This window comes from Pelobates fuscus, chromosome 1 (genome assembly GCF_036172605.1).
Source record: "Pelobates fuscus isolate aPelFus1 chromosome 1, aPelFus1.pri, whole genome shotgun sequence".
NCBI lineage: Eukaryota > Metazoa > Chordata > Amphibia > Anura > Pelobatidae > Pelobates > Pelobates fuscus.
Genome location: NC_086317.1, coordinates 164,016,163 through 164,041,042, shown reverse-complemented (window position 1 = coordinate 164,041,042; position 24,880 = coordinate 164,016,163). Strand labels below are relative to the sequence as shown.

The window sequence follows — 24,880 nt, the reverse complement described above, 5'->3', positions numbered from 1 at the left end:
CGTCACTAACCATTATTGTTGCTTCCCACAATAAGAAACCATTGGGTTTATATACAGTACGTACAGAGAATGCTAACTATGTCCACTCTACTGTTTACATGTGCATACCATTGTCTCCCTATAATAGAAGTGAGCGACTGTCACCTGCCAACACATTTTGCAGCATCTGCATACCTGGTAAGCTGGCGAACACTGATGCTGTCATAGCATGCCGATAGCATGGCAGTGCTCACTATAAAACAGCATGAATCTTCACTGATACTTTGGTTTACCCCATTTGTACTGATGGTTTTTAGTATTTGTTTCTTTTAACATGTCCCTTTGACGTGCCAGTTACTGTGCATACATGCAAATAAAATGTGCTTTTTGTGTCCCTTTAAATGAAAGATTAATTGACTCTAAACTAAAACCTTTTTTTTTTCTTTACAAAAACAAAACTGTGTTTGCCATGTATTCATAGGTGTCAATACATCTCTGATGTTTAAAACGGCTTACATGTATTCTGTTCATTTTTAAGCAAATCTATTTTTTTTTCGGTTCTTATCCCGTCTTTGGGACTGAGTCTTGAAACTGAGCAGTGCCAGGGGAATGTCGATGTGTTTTGAGACTGTTTGAGTGACATAAAGGGATCCGTTTCCAGCGAGGATTTCCGGTGAACACAGCTCAGGGGCAATTTAAATTACTTGCTAATTAAAATAAGTGTGAGGCGTTTTATTGAAGCCCCTGGCGTACAGGGAGGGAGACACAATGATTGGTTTCCCCAGCTTTCTTTTCTCTCTCACGTCTCTGTGCTTTAGGCAGGCTTTCTCAGAACTGTTTATTTCTGTTTATTTTGGTATGGACACTTTCTGCTGGGGTTTGCTTACCCATCTCAGCCCGGGGTGTGAAGGAACATGTGTTAGTCTGGTCATTGGCTGCTCAACGCAAGTTTAACTGGCGCTTTTCTGAGGATCGTCACTTTGCTAAAAGCAACTTTCCTCTTCAGCATCCCTCTAACCACATCACTTCCCTTGGTTGCTCTTGACTCTGTGTGGTACCACTGCAGCTTGCCACTTAAAAGGAGACTTTTGAAAACCCCCTCGACCTCAAGCCTAATCATTTCACTTCCCATCCAGGGTGAGTTCTTTGTTTCGGTGTTAAACGCTGTTAAATATGTATTTCTCTGACTGCGTAATCCAGGCACACATCGTTGCTCTAAAGGATGCCCAGTTCTTGTGACAGATTTCTTATCTCAGACAGTATATTCAAGGATGAGATGATATTTCTAAATATTTTCAAATGTGGACGAATTTCTGTTCACCACACATTTGTTTGAACGAATAACGCCAACATTTATAAGTATTTAGAAATGTTTGCTGCTTCATGATCTATTTTGTTCAGTTGCATTTTATCTTTGCTTTACTTGCGATACAAATGTTTACATTACACAGTCAGTGTCTTATTTGATTAAAATGTGGCATTTATGCATGTCAATTTGTCTGATCATTTTAGGTTTCAGTAATACATTTATTATTATCATTTATAAAGCCTTAACAAATTCTGTAGCGCTGTACAATAGGTAAACTAACAAACAAGTAGTTGCAACAAGACAAGTTGGACGTACGGTAACATAAGGTACTGAGGGCCTTCCTCAAGTGAGCTTACATTTTACTTGTAAATGCTCAATATGTGGTTGATTGGTAGAATATTTATTTTTAGTGAAAGTGATATTATGAGCATTGACTGCAATTTTTAGGGAGTGTTATTAGTAGCTCGATTAAGCGGGTCTCCCTATGTCCTCCTAGTCATAAGGCAACAAACAGACAAATCCAAATTTTTTCCATATGTTTTTCCCTGTTTCTAAATGATAATATCTCTGCATTCAAAGATGTAAAGTTGATATAATTAAAGTCCAATATGTGTAATATTGCTCAGGAAATCTATTACCAAATGAAAACTTATATAGGAACTTCTGTAACAAAGAGATCACAAAAGTGATTTTAGAGCGATCTGGAGATCGATTACCAAGTGAAAACTCATCTAGGAACTTCTGTAACAAAGAGATCACAAAGTGATTTTAGAGCGGTCTTTAAGAGGCATTGTATTGATATTATTAATGAATCGATGAGCATTGGAAGGGGAGGGGTTGTTGTTATTGTATCTAAGTTGACTTTGGCATTGTAACAGTTAATGGCTACGTATGATGGCATGTGATAACACGTGACATTGTTGGAATATATCACTTTGTCATTATTGCATGCCAGGTGACACGCAAACACCTACTCATTTGCATGGCTGCATTTCCTGGTTTAACAAATTATTTAACATGCACAAATAGAGGATATACACTGAAGTGTTCTTTTGTAAAAAAAAAAAAATTATATATTTATATATATATTGTTTCATATTTAAACTTTATCTTCTGCATGACTCCGCTATAGAGCTGTTGAATGATCTCTAATACATAGATATGGAAGAGGGCTATTCACCAACTTTAAACCAAATTTAGGACAAAATTTCAAGAATTTGAATTTTTTTTTTCACTTCTGTTATTTTGGTCTAAATGTTTCATGCCTGTTGAATAAAGTCAGTTCTCATCAAATTAAATTATCACAACTCACTGTTTAGTGAATAAAATCCCATTGTTTAATTATTTTAAAAAAAAACAAAAAAACACTTATTTGTCAAGTCTCTTATTTTAAGAGAAGTTTAAACTCCTTCATCTCCCCCCCAGACACTCAATCACTCACATACACAAACTCACACATGTAAATGTCCGAGCAGTGGGATGCCCTGGCAGTCCTGACACAAGAAAGGAGAGAGAGAAGAAAAGCAGGCAGGCTTGAGGTGCACTCCCTGCACTTCTTGCTTGCTCTTTGTGAATAAGCCCTGTCTGAATCCGCGTGTTCAGTGAGATGTGAAGAAGCGGCTCAGATTTCGTGCCTAGAGAGAAGACCCAATCTTTTCTTCTCCCCTTGCCTGGCTTTCTTTGCTTTCAGTCTCAGAGCTGGTGTCTTGCAGAGAGGAGAGGGAGGAGGAGGAGGGGGCAGAGAGGATTGTCTGATTTTTTTTTTTTGTATGTGTGTTTGTGTGGGTGTGTATGTGTGTGTGTGTGTTATGGGAGGGGAGGGGGCTCAGAGCAGATAGAGAGAGGTGCTGCTCTGCTCTTGTCTTTGTAGTGTCACGGTGGGGGGGCAAGGAAGGAGTTTTTCTTTCTTTTTTTTTTTATATTATTTGCTGTTCCTGGATCCAGTCACTCTCAGCCTTGTGCGTTGGAAGTCGCCAGGACAATCTCTCTCCCTTCCTGATCAAGCTTTTTTCCCCTTCTCAAACCAAAGGGGGACGTTTCTTTTCCCCTCTTTTTTTTTCCATATCCCCCCTTCCCCTTTTATTCCTCCTACCGTCCACCTGCTCCTGTGGGATACACAGTATCTGTTTAAGACTCTCTGCTTGCAGGAGATTAGGTTGTGATGTCTGCATAGAACACTCAAACTTTAACTCTTCATCTAAGTTCTGTTGATCCTTTGAATATCCTCTGTATGGATCGAATCCCCGGAAAGCCCACCGCAGAGAGTCACTTAGGACGTATGTAAAGGTAAGCTTCCCTTCATATCCCAGCTCATCACATTGTTTCTCTCTTATATTCGTGTGAATATGTAGCTTTCCATTCAATGTGTGTGTGACTATACACTGTATTATTTCCCTCGTTCAATCTGCTCATACATGGATGCAGAGCAGGGCACCTTTTTAGCATTTAGCAACTCCTAGAAAGTTGTTTTGAGAGCACACAAAGCATTATCTGCATAGTGATCACTGTTAAATTTAAACAAGAAAAGTAAGTAGCCAGTGCTCAGATTTTAGGAGCCATGCCCATGTCTGCATGCCTTCTGCTATTTGTCCAAGTCCTTTGCCCATGTGCTTGTGAACTTATCATTTAGCTGCACGGTTAATAAGGTTTGGGGGAAAAGACACAAAGAGCATTTGGTTCTAAATGTGAACTGTAGAAGTGTGTTTTTGTGTTGTGTGTCCTGCATTGAAATAGGCAGTAAAGAAGTTGGTAAGCAAGCACTTTGCAGAGTAACAATGCAAATCTGCCACATTTCTTTCCTGTCAGGTGATTGAAAGTTAGCATGTCTGAGCCTGATATCTTCTATATTTCATACAGACCTCACGTATGTTCTCTGTCAACTCTCACAATCTGGGGGTGCCACCATTTCACCATTACAGATTTCACGTGTAGTTCCAGAGTTTCTCTTTTTTTCCCCCTTTTTTGTTTTTTTTTTTGTAACATAAGTGGCGGGGACTTGGCTTCTGTATCATGTGCAAAAGGAACAAAAGAAAAACTGCTTTTGTCAAGTGAAAGGAACCTTTAAACATTTCTCCAAGTGGGGAAAAAATGCTACACTGATTCTTTAAACTCTTAAAAAGAGTGTATGTAGCACAAGGTAGGAGAGCTTTTAATGCTTGATGGATTGCTACATTTGCATGGGTGTGGGAATTTTATGTAAATAACTTGGGCCACAAAATTGAGATCAACCCAAAAATCACATATTATTTATCACTACAGATTTTTGATCTCAGACACTTTGTTCAACAGTTGTTAGACGTCGACAACCACTGTGACACTCTTTTCAGGCATAGACACATTCCTTTTCTTTTAAAATTATTGCTGAGGATCATGGGACTTGTAGTTTTTCCATGAGCTACTAGCTAATTACTCCTGATTTACAGGACTTTCAGTTAATCTAAACATGTACCTCTAATATACATATTCACACATTTATGATTATTTGCATTTTTTAAAATTATATTTGGATACAATTTAGAGACCATGCACTGTCCAAATACCAAAATTCCAATAAAACTACTAAATGATTAATTCTGTTAAAAACAAGCTAACCTATATATTTTATGCCAGTATGTGAAATTGCATGTGTATATGATTTGATATATTTCTATGATTTAAAGCCAGTAAATAATATAATTTATCACTACGTAAAAGTACTAGAAATATATGAGAGGTTATGTTTGAGAAACATCATTTACATTTTTTCATGAAATATTTTTAACTAATTATTGTTAATAACCTATTTAGTTTTCACACCGTGCCTTTGTATTGGAAAGGTTATACAATGAGATCTCTCAGCATGTAGTGGCCTTGGTGTAAAAAAAAAAATAAATTGCAAATCTTGTGAGATCGCCTGTCAGTTCTGTACATGCTAACGAGGTGACAGTAATCAGCCTATGATTGCTCCCATTATCTGTGTGGGTGTTTTTAAGTGTGTGCTTGGTATGTAAATATATGGAGATATGTTGGGAATATAGATGCCAAAATACACTAGGTTATTAGACCAAATGCCAACATCATTTCCATAAGAGTATATTTTTCAAAATAACTTATGTGTGTTTTACTGTGGCCAGTTTGGCTTGTGGCCCTATTTATCGGAGTGATCAAACTTCTACGACACAACTTTTTAATTTTTATTTATTTATTAATTTCCGAGTCTGTCCAGTTTTGTCCAAACCCAGGGTATCCTATATATTCAGAGTTTATTGCATGGATCTTAGTATATCTCTTAAGATAGTTTTCACATATCTGCTATTCCTGTCAAGATAACATCCAAATCTGCCTTGGCATCCTAATTTTTATGGACACTGGCCATAAAATGGGACACAAACTTTTTTTTAGCGCCACCTCCATGCGACCTTTTGCTGATCACTTTTCCCTCCTCCCTTTCATTACTTATAGTTCAGGTACCAAATACAATTATGTATATTGTCCAGTAAAGCTGTTTTATGTAATGGATGTTTTAAAAAAAACATTTAATAACATTGTGCATACAAAAAAGCAGGCAATTCTGCAAAGTGACAGCGTGAATGCTTGTTTGTGTTATGTGTTCTTTATATATAGACTTGTGCAAAACGTTTCGACTTAATTTAAGAGTAAATATAATTCATTTAGAACACTGGTAGAGCAAGTCACAGAATAAGTGCATGGGCATGTTTGCCTCTGAACTTTCACTGTTTCTGTTCTATAACAACAATAAATTAGATTGTTTTTGTATAGATCATAAGCAGCGTTACACACATATAAATCAGACATATGTTATAGTTCAAGGTAAACACGAGAAAAAAAAATGCATATCTATATATCTATAGGCTCACATATTTGCTTTAGAGAGGTGTGTTCTGGTATACACAGATCAAAGTCTACTGAAAAATAAAAAGTGAGATTGTATGTGCAAGAGTATTTTCACCAGCTACATTACAAATTTAACAATGCACGTTTTCTAATCCAACACAAATATCTATACAATACCTTTATGAATAAACATTTTGCTATTCTTTTAGGAAGGCAGAGGTTATATTAGATGATGGTTTTATGCATTCATATACAAAGTATAAATACGTATTTTAGAGGAAATATAAGTACATACATGAAATTACATATGTATGAATGTGCTCTGCTTATACAGATATACTATACGTGATTATATGTATATTCTAACAGCACAATCACTCACAAGCACACACCTTGACTTTTATACATGTGTACCAGGCAGAACACTTGTGGCTTCGTGTTTGGGACATGCAGTTGCAGGTGTGCGTTTTGTTGTTTTTACCCCTTAATTGACCTATGCTTTATGATAAATGCCCTTATTTGTAGGCACAATGCAAAGCTTTCTGCTGATTTCAAATAAGTGCACATCTGGTTTCCCATCAGATTCTCCCATAGATCTTTATAATTAATGAAGTGTTCAATGCAAAATATCACTTTTTATTTTAGGGACTTGTTTTTTTTTTCAGTGTTGAGTCTAAATATTAAAAAAAAAGTATTTGAAGTAAATTCCCCCCCCCCCTTTTTTTCATTATACCTGTTTTATTTTGATAAAATGTTTTATTTTTTTTTTAGTTTATTTTACAAAGGCCATAGTATCCAACATTAGTATGCTACTGAAGTTCCATAGGAAAAAAAAACAACAACAAAACTTTTAGGTTTATCCACCAAAATGCATTTTGGTTTTCTTTTGTTATTTTGTAGGCTTTGCTTACTGCTTACATCACGTTTTAGTAGGCAAGTTTATTTGCAATCTCTTTGCAAGTTATCCACATGTAGAATTTTAGGTGTTAAAAAAGTGTCATTTAATTTCTATATGAGAACTGTCTGATTGAATGTACTTTGTAAGAATCAAATATTGGCCCACTAATACTTGTTCAGACATTTAAGAAAACTTTACATGCCAATACTAGTGGACTTTAAATGAAATCACACCGTAGCATCAAATTGGTTAGGTCTGACCCTTTATTTGCATGTGACCTTTGAAAGTGGTCTCTCTCTCTCGGAGCTATAACGCTCGATGCCTGTACCTATACAAAAAAAATACAAATTCATGCAGCTATTTGGAAGAAAAATCTCCTCATACGTAACCATTCTGCTTTAGGTGTGATAGAAAACATTTTTACATTGTGTTATTCTGAGTTTTCCTTAGTATTTGGCTTTACAAATATGTTATTGAACAGCGCATGAACTAGCTCGTAAAGAAATTACTTGACGTTTTCAAATAAGAACTTTTTGCAAAAAATGACAGATTTTTGTACACTTTGAGCAAATATGCTCAGCAGGAAAACATACACGTTTAAGAATTCTCTCTGAAGAATTTATCCATACAGCATTTCCACAGAACATTGTAAACTTCCAAGCTGTAGAATTTCCTGACAAATTTTCTATATTCGGCAGAAAATCAAGATGGGCTTTTCAATAAATGCCTCAAACAATTGTGAATAACAGGTTCTTGCTTAACTGTGTACAAATATGTCACTAACTTTCGAAAGGGAGAGTGAGAATGTGCCTTTTTCCTGTACTCAGCATGTCTAAATCACCAAAACAGGCCTGTGATGTGCTTAAATCACATCATATATTTGACTAATGTATTAGACAGGTTGTCAGCCTATATTCTTGTCCTAAATCCCTTTTGGGATTCCTCGATGTAACAGTAACTATAAAGAAAAGACACTGTCCAGATTCCCAACAATTTAATTTATTTTATTTAGCTGTGATGTTTTATTTTAAAATTTCATTTTATTTTACATAGGGTGCTATTTTTTTTAAGCTAAACCAGTTGCCATCACTTCTCCCCTGTGACTGGCCCTTTTAATCCAAGTTTTAGAGCTTAATTTAAAGCACAGCTTTGATTGGGGGATTTAAAAGGCACATTTCAACAGACGGAGGAGAAGCTATGCGTTATAGACCAGGAAACCTAATTTTATAGAGGGTATTGGATTTGTTATTACGATTCAAAAGGGGAAAAAAGGCCCCTGATAGCAAACTCTTGTTGATCACAATGCATTAGGGGAAATCCCTCCATAGTCTCACTTCATATCGCGTATAATTGATGTAGCGTAATAACATAAATATTTTTGTCAATTTGGGAATTCATAGTTTTCACTTATTCACAGATATGTGTATATATAACAAGAAATACACAAACTGGTTCTTTAAGGGAGTGTACTTTTAAGGACTTTTTTGTTCTGAAGAAACGCTAAGTTAACATTTGCGCACATTGAATGAACAAAAAACCCAAAAAGTCGTTTTTAGAAGTTTTGTTTTGATGAGTGTAGTCACTTCTGGAGAATGTATCTTATACAAATGGTTTTTAGTTCACTAACCTTGATATTCTTAAAGTCTGCAGACACTCTTTCCATTCAAATAATGTGTGTTAGAGGAGATGCAGGGTTCTTTAAAATTTCCTAAGAATGGCTGTCCAGCCAAGATTTCACAGTAATTTATAGTGGTATGCTACATGAAGCCTTTGTATATGAAATAGCTGTTTATACATTTTTGCCTACCTCGTTCAAAAGTAGTTGTTTTTTTCTTACATTTACAAGTAACTTTTTTATGGTGTTTAGTGTGCTAATTTTGATCTAATTTGCCTACCAAAAGGATACTTTTTTATAAGAATAAAATGATTCTGCCTGGTTTCTTGTGTCATAAATAAACCTGATGTAGAAACTCAGTTTTTAAAAAAAAAAAAATCTTTTGGCACGATCCTAGTGTAATGTGCTTGTGCTCAAGAAACAGGAGTGATGGGTTCGTTCTTAGATATACATCCACATATGCAACAATCGCAGACCTTTATTTTTTCAAGAACTCAAACTGATTCTCAGGATCACTTTATTACGCAGGTTAATAATCTAAAGGTGCACCAATTCAAATTTTTTATTGCCGTGATACCTTTGAGATATTCTACATTCATTGAATCATATCCCTTTTGTGTCTGAAACCGTCCCATTCTGTGCCCTTGCCCCGTCTCCTGTTTGCAATACCAGATGATACAAAGGACTCTTAACAATGTACACAGACTGCATGAAAATACAAATTGTATCTTTCACCAGTCACACCAATCTTAAGCTGTATTAATTTTTTTTTACTCCTTACATTCTGGAAGGGTTATTTTTCTGTGGGGTTACCTGTGTCAGGTGCAGTGTTGTAAAAGTTACCGAACAGGTGTATTGTTTTATTACAGTTATAGTTTGTCTTCTAAATACTAGAGGCGATAGTAAATTTAATCTGCAAGTTGCATATCTAGCTTGCCTAGAAAATTTTAAATATTGGAAAGGAATATTCAGCTGTGGGTACTCTTGCCATGTGTTTGTCCATATCTATTTTCTTTTCGATATTCAGTGTTAAAATATGAACAGTTAAAGCTGAGAGATCTCAACATGCTAATGCTGACCAGATAAAATTATGTCAGGACTTCAGGCCCCAGTCTATAACTCTGTACAGGCCGCAGTGACAGTTTGCATGTCCCTTGAGGCGCAGGGAGGGGTTTTATGGGGTGAGGATGGGATGTTTACACAGCTGAGATCAGTAGGATTGGAAGGAGGGGTTAGGATACTGCACAGCCACCCCACAGTGGCTCTCAGACCCTATAACTTTGGTGTGTAATGAGGCAGGAAATGTGCCATTAAGATCCGAGCATGTGCAGCGAGGCCACCACAGTAGCATGTCCTGCAGAACTGTGTGCCACTGTGTGTGTTTCTGCATGGACATGCGAGCCTGTGTCTGTGCGGCCCTCAGGACGTGTGGCACTATGTGCGCCTCTGCATGTGTGTTATGCAGCTGCTGTTAGCCTAGACGTGGGTTTGTATTTCTAAGGCTTTGAATCTGTCGGTCTGTGGCCTCAGCATGTCCACTTGATTATGTATGGTTTACACTAGGGTTGTTTGTTACATCACAAGCATGTGCAAGGTTGTGGGATGTAACGCACTCATGTGGCTTCATGAGGTATGATTTTTAATAAATCAATAATATTTAATGTCTTAGTTTAGCACTGGGTGTAATTAAGTGGGTCATATCACCCTGTGTGTACTTGGCAAGTTAAGGTCAAATATATCCACCGAAGTATGTTTTAATGAGGGAAAATATGTTTGTTTTTTTCCGTCCCTTGTGAAACTGTATATAGTGGACCTTTATGGTGACAATGTGTTTTGCACCGAAAAGTGTTATTGTGTGTGCTGCTGCAGGGTAATGCAATAGTGTGCACCCTGCAGTGTTAATGTTATACTGTGCCCATCTGCAAGACATCGTGATAATGTGCTCCTCCACAGGCTTGGTGTGAAACCATAGGCCCCTGTAGGGTTAATATCACTGCATATTTTTGGATTGTAGTGTGACACTGGGCTCCTGTTGTGTTACTAGGTTACTGTGATTCTGTGAGTGTCTGTATGGTTAGAGTGACTCTGCATGTTCGTGCAGAACAGTGTGATAATGTGTCGTCTTGCAAGATAGTGTGTTATTGTTTGGTGCCTTCAGAGTTAGTGTTTCTAAACGACAGTGCGTTAATGTGTGTCACATGTTAGTGTGACAATGTGTGCTCCTGCTGGGTGTACTTCTACACTGTTAATATCCATGTGTGTTCCTGCAGAGCAGAGCAATACTATTTGCTCCTGCAAGCCAGTGTGATATTCTATGTCCATACTGTGTGTCAGTGTGACACTTCTGCTTCTAACAGGCGGTGTGTTAATGCGTGCTCAGGCTTTATCACACTGTAAAAGATGTTCAAAAAGTTTAAATTCTCTTGTAGGAAACTCCTAGCCGCCCCTATTCTCATCCAGTATGAATATAGATACAGTTTAAATGTATCCTCATGTGTACCTCAATAGCAGCGGAGTACACAACCTTACTCTTTTACAGTGCAATTTCTGTGCATGTTCTGGTATAGCATCATGTATTGTTTAGGCAAGTCTTTCACAGTGTGTTCACCCATCATGGTATTATCATATATCCACATGACACAGTGACAGTATGTCGGTGTGCAATGGGAAGTCCTGGCCTGGATCTGGCCTACATGGGCTTTTTTATGACATCCAGCCTGCCAAAGACTATGACATCATTGTTTTCATAGACTTCTTCTCCCACGCACTGGAATCTCAGTGATTTGCTGTCCATCTAGGAAGATGTACAGCACTGTGCGACTGTATGCTTGAATTACACTGTACATTACGGTATAACCGTGTGACTCACTAAGATCATCTGTGGCTATTTATTGCCTACCATTTCTAGATTAGTGCACTGTTTTCCTTTCTGGCAGCGTAACATACGGCTGCATTCATTTTAGAGATTTCTGATAACGCCGTGCTTTAATTTGTGGTCTATTCACTTCAGGAGTAATTTAAGAAATGTATTTAAAGGAAAAAAAAGAACTCAACAATATGTGCAGCGCTGTGGAGTGTGATTGAGCTACAAGGAAGTGGAGGCACAGTCCAGAGAGTATTACAAAATAAGCATCTTTTTAAATAAAATGTCATACATATCACATATAAAAAAACTAGCCAGTAGATTCAGTTGGAAATACAGTGGTTTGTGATTGGGGGATTATTTATTAAATTGTGAGTTGTCTTCAGTCAGCAACCCACATTCAAAATGTAGGACAAAATAGTAGAGTTAAAATTAAAACATAATCTCTATTTTGGCCTAAACTTTACAAGTTGCTACAGAGCCCAATGTATCTATCTGTTTAGTGAATAATCCCGTGAGTAAGATTAAAGTATTTGGTCTGGTGACAGCTATTCAAGTTTATTTCTATATACAATTTTTTTAAAATGTTATTTTACAGCTTTCAGTCAGTTTTAACATCTTAGGAACCAACCTATTTAATGCAGTACTTCTTTCATTTGAATACAAGAGTTTTGAATGTTAAAGAAATTGGAGCTTGGTAATTCAAAAATAAAATCTTTATTTTTTTCAAAGAAAACCCAGTACAGGTATACGTGAACGACACAGGGTAATTTAGTGAAATGTGATTTATTCGGAATTCAAAAAGATTTTAACATTTTCGACATAAAATTCAACATTTCCCAATATTCTCAGTTTGGCTTTTTTGGTCTAAACTTTGAATTATACTTTAAATTCCAAAAAAATCAGACATTAGTGAATTACTCTGAAAGTTTTAATCTATTTCTTTCTTACCTCTGATACCCATCTGTTGTAACATTCCAACTGCCATTGTTGTTAACCTAACTAGAGTTGATACCCCATTCTGACTGCCATCTCCTTAATCCCAGCTCTGTCTCCACAGCCACACTCTTAATTTATGATTAACTTGCTGACAAACTTTTTTTATTCCAACATATATAGCGGAGGTAAGCAAAAACCCACCCTATTCACACAAACTGGGTTGTATGCTGAAATAATAATCTTTCCACAATTTACTACTGCATGAATTCCCCATCAGTAGTGGGCAGGCACTGAGAATCATGGGAGTTAGAGTTAATTTGCATTAAATGCCTTTTTGTGACCCGTACTACCCAGATCATGTAGCACAGGAAAGAAAGTTTTTTCTTAAAATTTCACCCCAGCAAATATTCCATTAGTGTTTACTCAACTGAACAAAAAAAGAATCTATCACAAACAAAAACATGGGTGTTTCTCTTTAAGAACGCAGCTCCCCCCAACCCCCCCCCCCCCCCCGTGCATCCCACCCCCATTTGTGTGTGTTCTTTGTTTCCCCAGCAAATTCTTTTCCACTTTAGTCTGCAGAAGTTCTCTCTTAATTCTACTACTTTATCAGATTTCACTGTCTCAGTCCTTCAGACTGTCTCAGACTCTTTCTAGCTCCAGGTGCCTCTTTAATAATCCACTTTCTCAAGTAGATCATTCACTTTCCAGCAAACTATAAAAAAGCATGCTGTCTCTTTAAATACCTTACATCATCTCTGTGGCTTAAATCTGAATGTAACTTTCCATTTTGTTCCATTTAATATTAATTACATGAAAATGTATTTCTTTCTAAGCTCATTGAATTATAGAGCTATCCATTTTGTTATTTTTTTTTAGAAATAAAAATATATGTTTCTATATATATTTAACTGAACACCGAAGGTTCCTTGTTAAAAACTATGAAATCATCATTGTTCATTAGGTGGATTTTTTTCATTTGTTTGTAATTTATTTAATATGAGTGTGCCTTTTATTGAAACACATAGCAACATGTTTTTCTTCAATTGCCCAGCAGAAAATAAGTACATTTCAACAGTCAACTAGGCGAGCGCGCGCTATCCAGAGAACAGAGTTTGGCTGCTAACTTTGTTAGGATAAAATTGTAGCATTTTTACCTTCATGAAAAATATACTTTGTAAGCAAACAAGCAACTCTTTTAATTTATGTGTAGATTTGTTAGACTTAACAAATTAACTAAAATCATGTAAAATATAAAAAAAATAAATGATTACTAATAAAATTAAAAGACTAACCATATTTTTGTAACTGGGTACGAAAAACACATTTAGTATCACCATTAAAGGAAAGAATTAATCTCTGCCAAGCAAGCGTGTTTCAACATCATTAAAGTCCTAATTGTTAAGAAGTCAAAGGCAAACCAAAATGAAGTTCAAATTGCCAAAATACCCTAACCAAAACAGCTGACTGGAGAATTTTTCCAATATGGCCATTGTGGTCCAAAGTGTTCACATTGAAATCCCAAAAAGTCACATTTTTTTGAATTACCCTTTTCATGGTAAACATTTTATTTGTTTGCAGTTTGCACATATTGGTCTATGATCAATTAAGTGATTATTGAGCCTTTCACTACTTTTATCTTATTTTATTTACACCCGATATTGGCAAATTACGTTGGAGGATGGGAAGTGACACCTTAAGATCCATATTGTGATTCAATTTCATAGAGAATTACAGTGTAGTAAACGTTCCATTTATCCTACATATTTTACTCTCCCAAACTACCTCTGTGTGTTTTGAATGTATTGTCCTGTCTATAAACATATAAACATTGTTTGTATGTCCGTACTGGGTCTATTTTGTATCTCTTTACCATTTGTGTAAGCACATGTTCTGTATTTTTTTCCAATATCTAAATCACTCCTAAATATTATCTGTGTCTATTGCATATCAGAATACCTGTATATTTCCTCAGTTTGTTTTGTCTGTCTTTCTGCACTTGTATTGCATATGCCTTTTATACTTGGGCAGATGCTTTTTTATATTTTGTCTAGAAATTAGTATTGCCTGTGTTTCTGTTCAACAATTTTAACATTGTGTAAAGAAACAAACCCACACAAGGTCTTATCCTGTTATTTTTTTTTTCTGTCTGCTCCGTGTGTTTGTTTTATCTTTGTCTTTTGTCTTTGTATATTTTATGTATATGCGCGTCTGCTATATTTCAGTCTCTGTATATATTCTCTGTGTTTTTTTTGTCCGAGTGTCTGATGATGCCTCTTCTGTCATTTATTGTCAAAACATCTGCCTTTTCTATACTTGGTCTCTAAGTCCCAATTTTGTGTCTGCTTTTTATGTTTGCTCCTAATATGTATATTTCTAGTGTGCCCATCTGTCTTGCTTTACTAATTGACTTTGTATATTACGTCTGTGCATCTCTGTAAATTGGGTGATGATCCTCTCTTACCAATGTTTGTGTCTCAGCTATTATAGCTTATGTTGTTATCATGTTTCTCTAGTTATCTATGTACCCATCAATTCTATAAGTAGGCATCTAATGAACTGCATCATCATGTCCTTAGCTTTTTCATTTGTATATGGTCTGTACACTGTAGACTTTTTACACCTTTTTTGTATGTTGTATATGTGAGTCTTAACGCACCCATATCTCAATTGTGTATGTATAGAGTGCTACCACGTCGTGTTCTACATAGTTATCTACATATATTCGGACATAACAGATCTTAAGCCTTCTACTTTTTTTCTTAGAATTGTATTTATTTATTTAAAATGTATTTAAAGGATCTCTTTTATGGCAAACATGACATTGTACTATTTTGGGGAATTTTTTTTGTTCTGTCTGTGTGTTATGATATGCATAGAACAATCAGAAATATAGGTATTTAAAGTAGTGTACTCAGTGTTACATTTGCATTGCCTCGCTAGTTGATATTAGAAAACATGCACTGTATTTTCTATTGTTTTATAAAGAGCACAGTACGCATTGGAAGATGAGATTCATTTTGCAGTCACCTGCCACCAAACTAAGTATCTTGCACAAAAATCTGGCATGGTTTTTACATAAACTGCAGAAACAGCATGACATACCACCATGTTGCCCGTGTCTTCGAGTAGGACGAAGGGGACAAGCTAGGGAATATATTTAAAGTCCCTGTCAGCCTTCATTTGCTTTTGCATGGGTTTTCTATGCATATTTTTTATAATTAAGTAATATTCAGTAGGTCAGAGCGTGAGACTGAGTACTAATATACAGATACAGATATACTAATGTACAGCTATTTTTCATTGTATGGCTCCTTACAAATGTAACAATCCTCTATTCTGCTGTAGGTAGGATCAGGATAGGCTGACAGACCTCAGCCATTTCCTGTTTTTTTCACATTTTACTGCAGAAGCTGCAGTTTGTGGGGATTTGCCACAAATAAGCATTCAGAGATGATTATATTCGTGCACGTTTTTTCAGATAAGTGTCAATCCTTGTTTAGATTTTAGCTAACATACTGTCGATCATGAATCTGAAGTTCACTATTATCCACTAATTTTCTACCAAGTTTATGCTTGTGCCCTGACAACCATAAACAATAACAACTAAGGCACAAACTGAATTCCTATAGGACACAAATAGTTAAATATTAACAATTATTACTTAGTTACAGAGAGGCAGATCTTTGCAAAACTGTTTTGTTGGTGGGAGATTTTATGTTTTCTGGAAGTTTATTGCTTGAAGGGTGTGCATAAACCTTGTGTATGTAAGCGTAAAGGCCAGCATAATAGTTTATAAACATCTGCCGTTCCAAGGTTAATCATCACTGGTATATCTGTATTTTGTCTGTTTGTTGTATATCTTGTTTGTGAAGTTGTTTTATTTGCCTGCCTCCTGCCTTGGCCTATGTACATCATTTCTGTATTTCTTGTCTCTGTATGTCAGTCACGTGTGTTAGAATCTGTCCCGTTTATTCCTGAATGTTATGTTTTGTATTATAAATACATGAGGATACCAAGCATACTTGTGATAATCTGCATCACTTTCTATTTCATGTCCTGTCTCATTTTGTACATTATATGAACTGCCAGGTCTGAGCCGGGGATCAGATTGTCTGATTAATAAATGTATATTTAAAGCAAGTAATGGGATCAGCTGAGTCCTTGTGGTATGCGCAAAGTCTGAATCCCAGGGTAGTGAATTATTGCTTGTTACCATTATATATCTGGGAGGGATAGTCAAAATGATTTTCCCTCATGTAGATTTCATACATGGAGTAATAACCGAAGCACCTGCTGTGTGTATTTAGACATTATTGCTAAAACTATGTCTCAGTCTCTTACTATTGAACCTTTAACAGTTATAAAATGTTGATGGAGGGGAATAAAAGTAATGCTGTATGCATATCAGCTGTAAGGAGCTGAGCTTACCCTACCTTATATTTATTAATTCTAGTAAAATATATATACGTTCCTATCTATCTGGCTATCTACCTACAAATAGGTCGATACACAAACAGAGACACATACATATAGATAATTATGCTTGGTTTTCAATAAATCAATAAAAGAAAGAACAGATGGAGTTTTTTTTTATAATGACCTAATTTATAGCCGTTACCATTTTACGTCATTTAAAGCAATAATTCAGGTTTACAGGTATGAGGTGATATGCCATTTATTTGATGTATTTCATATTGACAACCTCTGAACACCAGCCAAAAAAAAGGTGATATTTCAGTTTCAAATTTGTACACTCATTATCTGAATATTAGTATCTTACGACCACAGAAGTGGAGGGCCAACCACTACTGAGTATCGTTAAGGTTGTTATGGTTTTTTTTTGGGGTACATTTTTTCACCTGGTGTAAAACATTATTTAGTGAAATGACTGCATTACTAGTATGTTAATTACAGTGGCTATACCAGAAAGGTTTCTTTCTCATAGGCGTAGAGCATAAGGTTACATGGTATAAGTGCAGGTGGGTGATCTACAAGCCTAAATATCTAATGCACACAGCTGTAAAAAAAAAAAAAAAAAAAAGCAAAGTTATTTTGTTGCTGCTATTCTGCCCCTTTTTCCCCCTGACATTCTCTTCTCTAATTATTCAGTTTTTTTTTTTTTATGGTTTTGTTTAAGGAACATTCCGAGCACTATAAACACTACATCACACTTGGGTAGTTATGGTGCCAGGACTGACCTGACATCTCTTTATTGTTCTGAATGGTTTGACTATTTACCACTGGGCGCTGCTCCCCAGCTCCACAACTGATGATGGAGAGTCGGAAGCATTTAATGAAGAGCTTCAATTAGCTGTGCAGTGCAGGGCCAGCTCATTGGCTAAGAGCATTGTCTGATCGCTTTCATCCAATGAGCTAATCCCTACATCACTGGACTTCGTTCAGAGCGAGAGATCCTGGCTTTCTATCTCAAACGGTAGGAAGTCAAACCATTCTAAAACGGTTTGGCTACATACAAAGAGGGGGGCACAAGGGCACTTATGGCAACATAACCAGTACAGCTCGCTGTATGTCTTTATAGAGTTCACTATGAAACAGAGTTGACATTTATTTCTAACATTTCTAGTAGGAAATGTATTAATTTGGCACCAAGGGTCTTTTATCTCTTTAATAGATAATATACATCCTGGTAGTCATTATATAGCCAAATTTGCCTGACCCATTGCCATGAATATGCTTTTTCGGGTATGGTAACTGTACATACTCTCTTTGCCTATGTAAGTGAACAGTAGGATAGAATTTGGCTGGGATAAATCAGTCAGTTCCTGTATGATATTGAGGGCCCAGGGGGCAGAACAGATCCAGTTGAAAAGTTGGTATTTAGTTGTATGTTTAAATAATAATTTATTTAACCCCTTAAGGACACATGACATGTGTGACATGTCATGATTCCCTTTTATTCCAGAAGTTTGGTCCTTAAGAGGTTAAAGGGACACTATAGACAACAAAACAAGTTTAGCTTAATGAAGCAGTTTTGGTGTATAAATCATGCCCCTACAGTCTCATTGCTCAATTTTCTACCGTTTATGAGTAGAGTAACTTTAGTTTCTGTTTATGCAGCCCTTTTAATGCATGTAGCAGCTTATTGTGTTTACTTTACACATTTTTTATAATTGTACATTAATCACACATGCTCTAGAAATTAAACAGACAGTGCAATAAAGGAAGTTTAAACATTAGATCTCTCTTTACAGGAAATGTGTAAGGAGACCATATAGTTCACATGCAGGAGAGGTGTGACTAAGGCATATATATTCCAAAAGCATCCCATTAAGCTATAATTGTTTTGGTGCTTATAACGTCCCTTTAAGTGTTTAATTGTTATGTACCATGTATATAATGCATTCACAAATAGGTATCACAGACTATATTATGTCCTCCTAGCTTTAGAAGTAGTACTAATAGAGGTGAGTTAATAAGTTTGTATTTTCAATGAAACAAAAGGAAGGCACACGGTGGTATTTAAAAAAAAAAAGGAAAAAAAAAAGCCATAAATGCCTTTGAAAACATTCTCTAAGTCTGCTTTCATTTCAGCCACTCTGGCCTTAAATTTGAAATTCACTTTGTATTCTTGCATTAGTAAATACCGTATCTGACAGTGATCTAAAGCAAGGGTATTACCCCTAACCCTGTGCTTTACACTCATTGAGCTCCCATCTGGGCTATTTCATAGATTCCATGTGCAGCTACTGAAGTCTGAATTGTAGAAAATATGCCAAATGGCAAAATGTAGTTGGTTAAAATAATCCTGTTATTGATTTATCCCTTATCCTCAATGAATTGCAGACTCAGCATAATAACAGAGGTGGCCACTATATCTACTTCTGGTTAAAATAGATACACCAGACTTTGGCAAGTCATTTTAACCTTCCCCCCCCCCCCTTTTTTAAGGCCTGTCCATTAAATCTGCCCACTATGTTGCAATCAATCTCAAACACCATGGCTGAATGTAATGTTTCCTAATCCAACTGCAGTGGCAGAAGTTTAATAAACAAGCACCCTCTGTGGGTTCTTGCTGTGCAGTCTTCTTCCAGTTCAGCTTTGGCATGAAATTAGTGCCAGGTGGAACATAACTGTGTTTCCTTGCAGTGCTCTCGACTTTGTGTTGATGAAAGATTAGAGTGTAGTTTATCCTGTTTCTGAATAGGTGTGTGCTTGGAAGTCAGTATGTTTATTGAAAAAAAAAAATGTATTGTCCCTCCCTATTCCTAACTTGTGTCGTTTATTTTAAGTTGTTTTGCTAAATGTCTGTCAGTCAGTATATGGGCAAGTGAAATGTATTTGCTGTCCACATGTTGTAGTTTTTCTTTTGGCAAAGAAATCTTTTCCATGTCCTGCCAAACTCTCTTGTTTTGTTGTTTGGGATGTGATTTGTGTAGCCATGCTGAACTAAATAATAATAAGAAGGGTTGAGAAATCAAGGAATCCTGAAAAGGTCTTAGGATAAAACGGCCTTGTGGTCCTGAATTGTCCAAATATTTTTTGGACAAGGATTGCAGAGGTGAAACAAGCAAAATAATGCACTTTTACACTAAAATAAAAATAAAATAAATTTTATTTGTCTGATGATGACCGCCAACCGCACTTAGCAAGTCTGATGTCATGTCTGTGCACATAGTAAATAATGCACCATTGCTGTGAACAGGTGCATCCAAAAATGTACTTCATCAAAGATTGTGGACGGTTATAATGCAAATTACTTGGCTTTCAGAATTCATGTCCTAGGTGATTCCCCTGCATCAATATGTAAAGAATGAATGTCTGTATCACAGTCTGCATAATATATCCCAGATCTGACTGATTAACACTATAAGGACCAGTTAATCCTCTTCTTGCTGTTGTGGCATGGGGACCCTGAAGACCCTGTACCAGTTGAATATCATTACGTGTAAGGTCTAAACTAAGGATTTCTGCTACCATTAAAGCCATAGACCAGAGATAAGCAACCTTCGGCACTCCAGATATTGTGGACTATATCTCCATTCAAAGCTCTTATAGCCATAATGCTGACAAAGCATCATGGGATATGTTGTACAAAACATTTGGAGTCCCCAAAGTTGCCAATCCCTGACATAGACCTTTCTAAATCCTTAAAGGGTTAAAGACAATGCAGCCAATGCCTGGCTGTTGAAGAATGCCAATCTCAGCTCTCATGTCAGCTGTTAATGTCTATGACGTTCTCCTTTCTAACAAACGTCCACAAAAAGTAGACTCTACTACCCTTCCCGAACATTTATTAAAATTACACTTATTTATATGTGTATTATTATTAGCATGTATATAGCAACAACATATTTCACAGCACTGCAATCTTGATAAAACCAAAAGGTGAAGATCGTTCTGCTTAAATGAGCTTGCACTTTATTTCCTCACTGGTGTGTGTGTGAGAGTGTATATGCAAACTGTATATAGTGTACAGTAACGAGTTTAGATGTTACACTATAGTTGCACATTCAGTGAGATTAAGACCCATCAAGGAAAAACGCTGCCTAATGATACCTTTATGCACATAATTTGTAATTAAAAACATAGTAAGGTATGCGCAGGTGAAACTGTATGATCCGGTAGGTTCCATTTTTGGAGCATTAAAGGACCACTTTAGTGTTAATAGGTTCCCCCACCCTCATGGCCCCCCTCTCGCCAGGCTCTAGGGGTAGGAAGGTTCTCCAGTGCCGGGCTCCCTCGGCGCTGGGGACTCTCCTCCTCCTTCCGACGTCATCGGCTGAATGCGCATGGCGGCAAGAGCCGCGCGCGCACTCAGACAGTCCATAGGAAAGCATTCTCAATGCTTTCCTATGGACGATGGCGTCTTCTCACTGTGAAAATCACAGTGAGAAGCGCCTCTAGCGGCTGTCAATGAGACAGCCACTAGAGGCTGGATTAACCCAAATGTAAACATAGCAGTTTCTCTGACACTGCTATGTTTACAGCAGGCAGGGTTAACCCTAGATGTACCTGGCACCCAGACCACTTCATTAAGCAGAAGTGGTCTGGGTGCCTATAGTGGTCCTTTAAGAGAATCGCAAGTTGTACCAAAGTACATTTTTTTACATCAAAATCCAGCCAAATAGTGCATGGCTTGTTTCTAGTTTAACCTCTTAAGGACCAAACTTCTGGAATAAAAGGGAATCATGACGTGTCACACACGTCATGTGTCCTTAAGGGGTTAAGATGGTCATTCCTTGCATTTAATGGAGCTGCAGTGCCATACTTTCTTCTTTACATCGCTCCGAGGTGGGAAAAGTAACACATTTTAATCACCTGAGGAAGAAATGGCAAATAGGTGAACTCTGTAGCAGTAAAACTACCCATTATGTTTTGCTACCCTTAACAAAGTTGTAGGTCTACTATAGATGGTAATCATCGGTTTGGCTGGCCTTGTTCTGAGCTGTTCATCACAGCTGCCACACCGTGTCACCTCCGTACTAGGAAAGTGTGCAAGTGTATGTGTTCCTGTGAGCTGGTCTATAGTTTGGCTTAAACACAACCAAAGAAGTAGCAAAACAGCAGCCAGTGGATTTTTTTCAGTTTCTTCCTTTTCCTGACTATTGAGTAGCTAAAGACCAAGCATTAACAGCTTCTCCTCCCAGTGTCTTGACTGGCCTAGCACCATAGGAGTCATAGCCTGCAGCGGCTAGTGTACCAGGGATAGCCTAGTCATCATGCCTAGCAGTTCTGTCTGAACACCTCTATGATCTCTGGAATTTTCACAACATCCAGGCAAGATAAAATGTTTGTGCATGTTTGATATTGTTATGTGATCTCATGTTTATGGAGAGTGCGTGTGTCATTCATTTTTATTGAATTGATTTGGAATCGCATTTTAAAGAGCTAGACTCTATAGAAAAACAACAACCATAAGACACACTCTTGCACAATGCTACTCTTAAGAGAGTTTGATACATTAATTAATACACTTTAGAAGCCAGACATACTTTTTAGTAAGCAAGCTGATTTCAATAGGCAGGAAGTACAAGCCACCTGGTCGTTTCTTTATGGGTTTATGTGATAGGTAGTTTAGAATGATAATTTCCTAAAACACTTGAATATAACTACTTTATTGACGTCAAATTAATAGAAATCACAGTGTAGTTTTGATTTGCTTTAAAAAATGCCTTCATGTACTGTATGTGTTTTTCATGAATCAAGCTATTTGCAGCTACACATGCGTAATCTCTTTGTGAAGAATAGCTATCAGACTATGTGTGAGGTGGGCTATTAGGTGCAGTGAATTAGGTCCATTGTGAATAATGAGGCACAAGCAGGGAGCTTTTTTCACCATAATTTATGCAAGAAGCATAGATAGTCGGTGCTTAGAGTGCTCATTTACTGTGATATATCTTACTGTAATTTAAGTTTGTAAAAGTCAGGGCTCAATTTTTTTTTTAAAATATGTAAAGATTGCTCATATTAGGAGTCTGTAGTGCAGAGTTTTTGTGACCTTACAGAAGTCTCAGATAATGTACAGATAACCTTACCATTGTCCCTACCTTACGTCTAATACCCTTGCCGTTGTCCCTATCTTACGTCTACTATGCACACTTTTATTTATTTTTTTAGGATAGGCCAAGCAGAGGGAGGAGTAGGAGACGGGATAGAGAATGTGTTCTATGCTCTGTTTGTTTTCTCTCTCTTGGGACATTCATTCCTAGAATTTCTGTGTTTAACCTGGTTATCTCCTCTCCCGTTCCCAATCTCAGTTTTTGTACACTCTTTTTTTTTTTTTTTTTACTTTAATCCAGCTCATAATGCAACAACTTCTGAACTGTTGCCCATCAAAAATATCCTTTAGGACACTTCAAATCTCGTCTGACCCAGGACCCAAAGAACAGGCTTAGCTTACAGCTGACTATTTATGAACACAATGCATTACCCCAAATAATATTTATTCATTTGGCTGCCTAAAAAGTGGCATTACAAGCCCCATTAAAGGGTAGCTTGAAAATCCTCAAATTGGGTGTAAAATCTCAGTACAATATCAATGTTTCCTTCAGGTTCTGCACTGTTGGTTCTGACTGATACAGAACACTGGCTTTAGTCGAAGCCTGCTGTTCCCAAGGCCATAATTAGTTTATAATGCATCTCTCTGGCTAGAACAACACAAGTCAGGTGTGACACACAATCACAGTGGTTCAACCTTCCTGAATTATCCGGAAGTTACAGTACATAATCGTTGTTTTAAAATCAATCAGTACAATTACTTACCCTCATGATTTTGGAATGGCCCAGAAATCATCCTTTGGAATACACATAATGTGCAGAAGACAATCCAGCGTTACACCATAGCACATGTAGTGGTATTTGCTAAACCTGTGTCTCCTTTACATTTTACATACCTTCCAACATTTCAAATGGTCAAAGAAAGACACTTCAATTTTAGTAATGTGGTGGTATGGCCAGGAGCGAGGGTTTTCTGAGCAATTTACAACTAAAATAACAATTTATGCAACTAAAATGTTATTTTAAACAAGAGCAATGAATCTAATTTACACAGGATATTTTTAAAGGACATTTATTTTAGTTTCAAGGCACATTACTGCAAGTATGATTGTTGTGGGGCTCAAAGACCAAAACTATGGAGCTCCTAGAAAAGAGGGAAATCAGGGTAAAAAAGAGGGATGAGTCCTAAATTGGTACACTTAAGGAGGTATACATTGTATATGCACATATCGGATGTACATTACAATGTTCTCAGCCTTTTTGATATGTGTACATTACAGTCCTCCCAACCTCTTTAAAGCGGTACTTTCACTGTCTAGGTATTTTACAGAATTTGTAAAGACCCCCAACGGTGACTGCTGATGGTGTCCATCGCCACTGGTGTCCAGTAGTCGGGGGACAGGAACAGGCAAAGATGAGTTCTACTTACCCGATCCTGTCCTTACCTGATCCTGCCCTGCCCATCTTGTTCCTGTGGATTCTCTTATGCTCTCTTGCAAGCTCTTGTGCATGTCTTGTAGAATCATCTCCACACTGTACCACCTAATGACCTTTTATGACAACCACAAAACAAAATCCACAGAATGAAGTATTTTGTGTGTTTATTTATCTCAACCAAACTTCATTGATATACTACCAGATGCGTTCAATTGATCTCAAACTCTCTAATACACATCATGTAACCTTCTTTAGATTGTAAACTCATGGACAATCTTAACCTACCTGCCAACTTGCTCATCCCTGCATGCGGAACACCAATAGGCAGGTGTTAAGGGGATAGCCAGCAAAAAGAAGCAGACCCAACCAGACAGGAGGTAGGTCCTCCTAGAGAATAGATAGGTCACCCTGGTGTGAATGCACACTGGTCTGGCTTTCAATCAGACAGTTCAGCCCACTGTAGGTGGGATATGCAAGGATGTTTCAGAGCTCTCTGTTGGGTCCACCTTCTTTACTGTAGTGCAAACACGTCTAATGGTGACTACA

General features: G+C 37.0%; 1 protein-coding gene across 2 annotated transcripts in view; it reads left to right on the top strand.

The window, feature by feature from the left end:
- Positions 1-3,102: 3,102 nt before the first annotated feature.
- Positions 3,103-24,880, top strand: part of FOXP4 (forkhead box P4) — a 55,221-nt gene continuing 33,443 nt past the window's right edge. Inside the window, exon 1 of one of the 2 annotated variants that reach the window (XM_063451706.1) lies at positions 3,103-3,574. The gene's annotated coding sequence lies outside the window, so the exon portion shown is untranslated. The remainder of the gene's footprint in view (positions 3,575-24,880) is intronic. The other variant, XM_063451715.1, reaches the window with a different exon arrangement.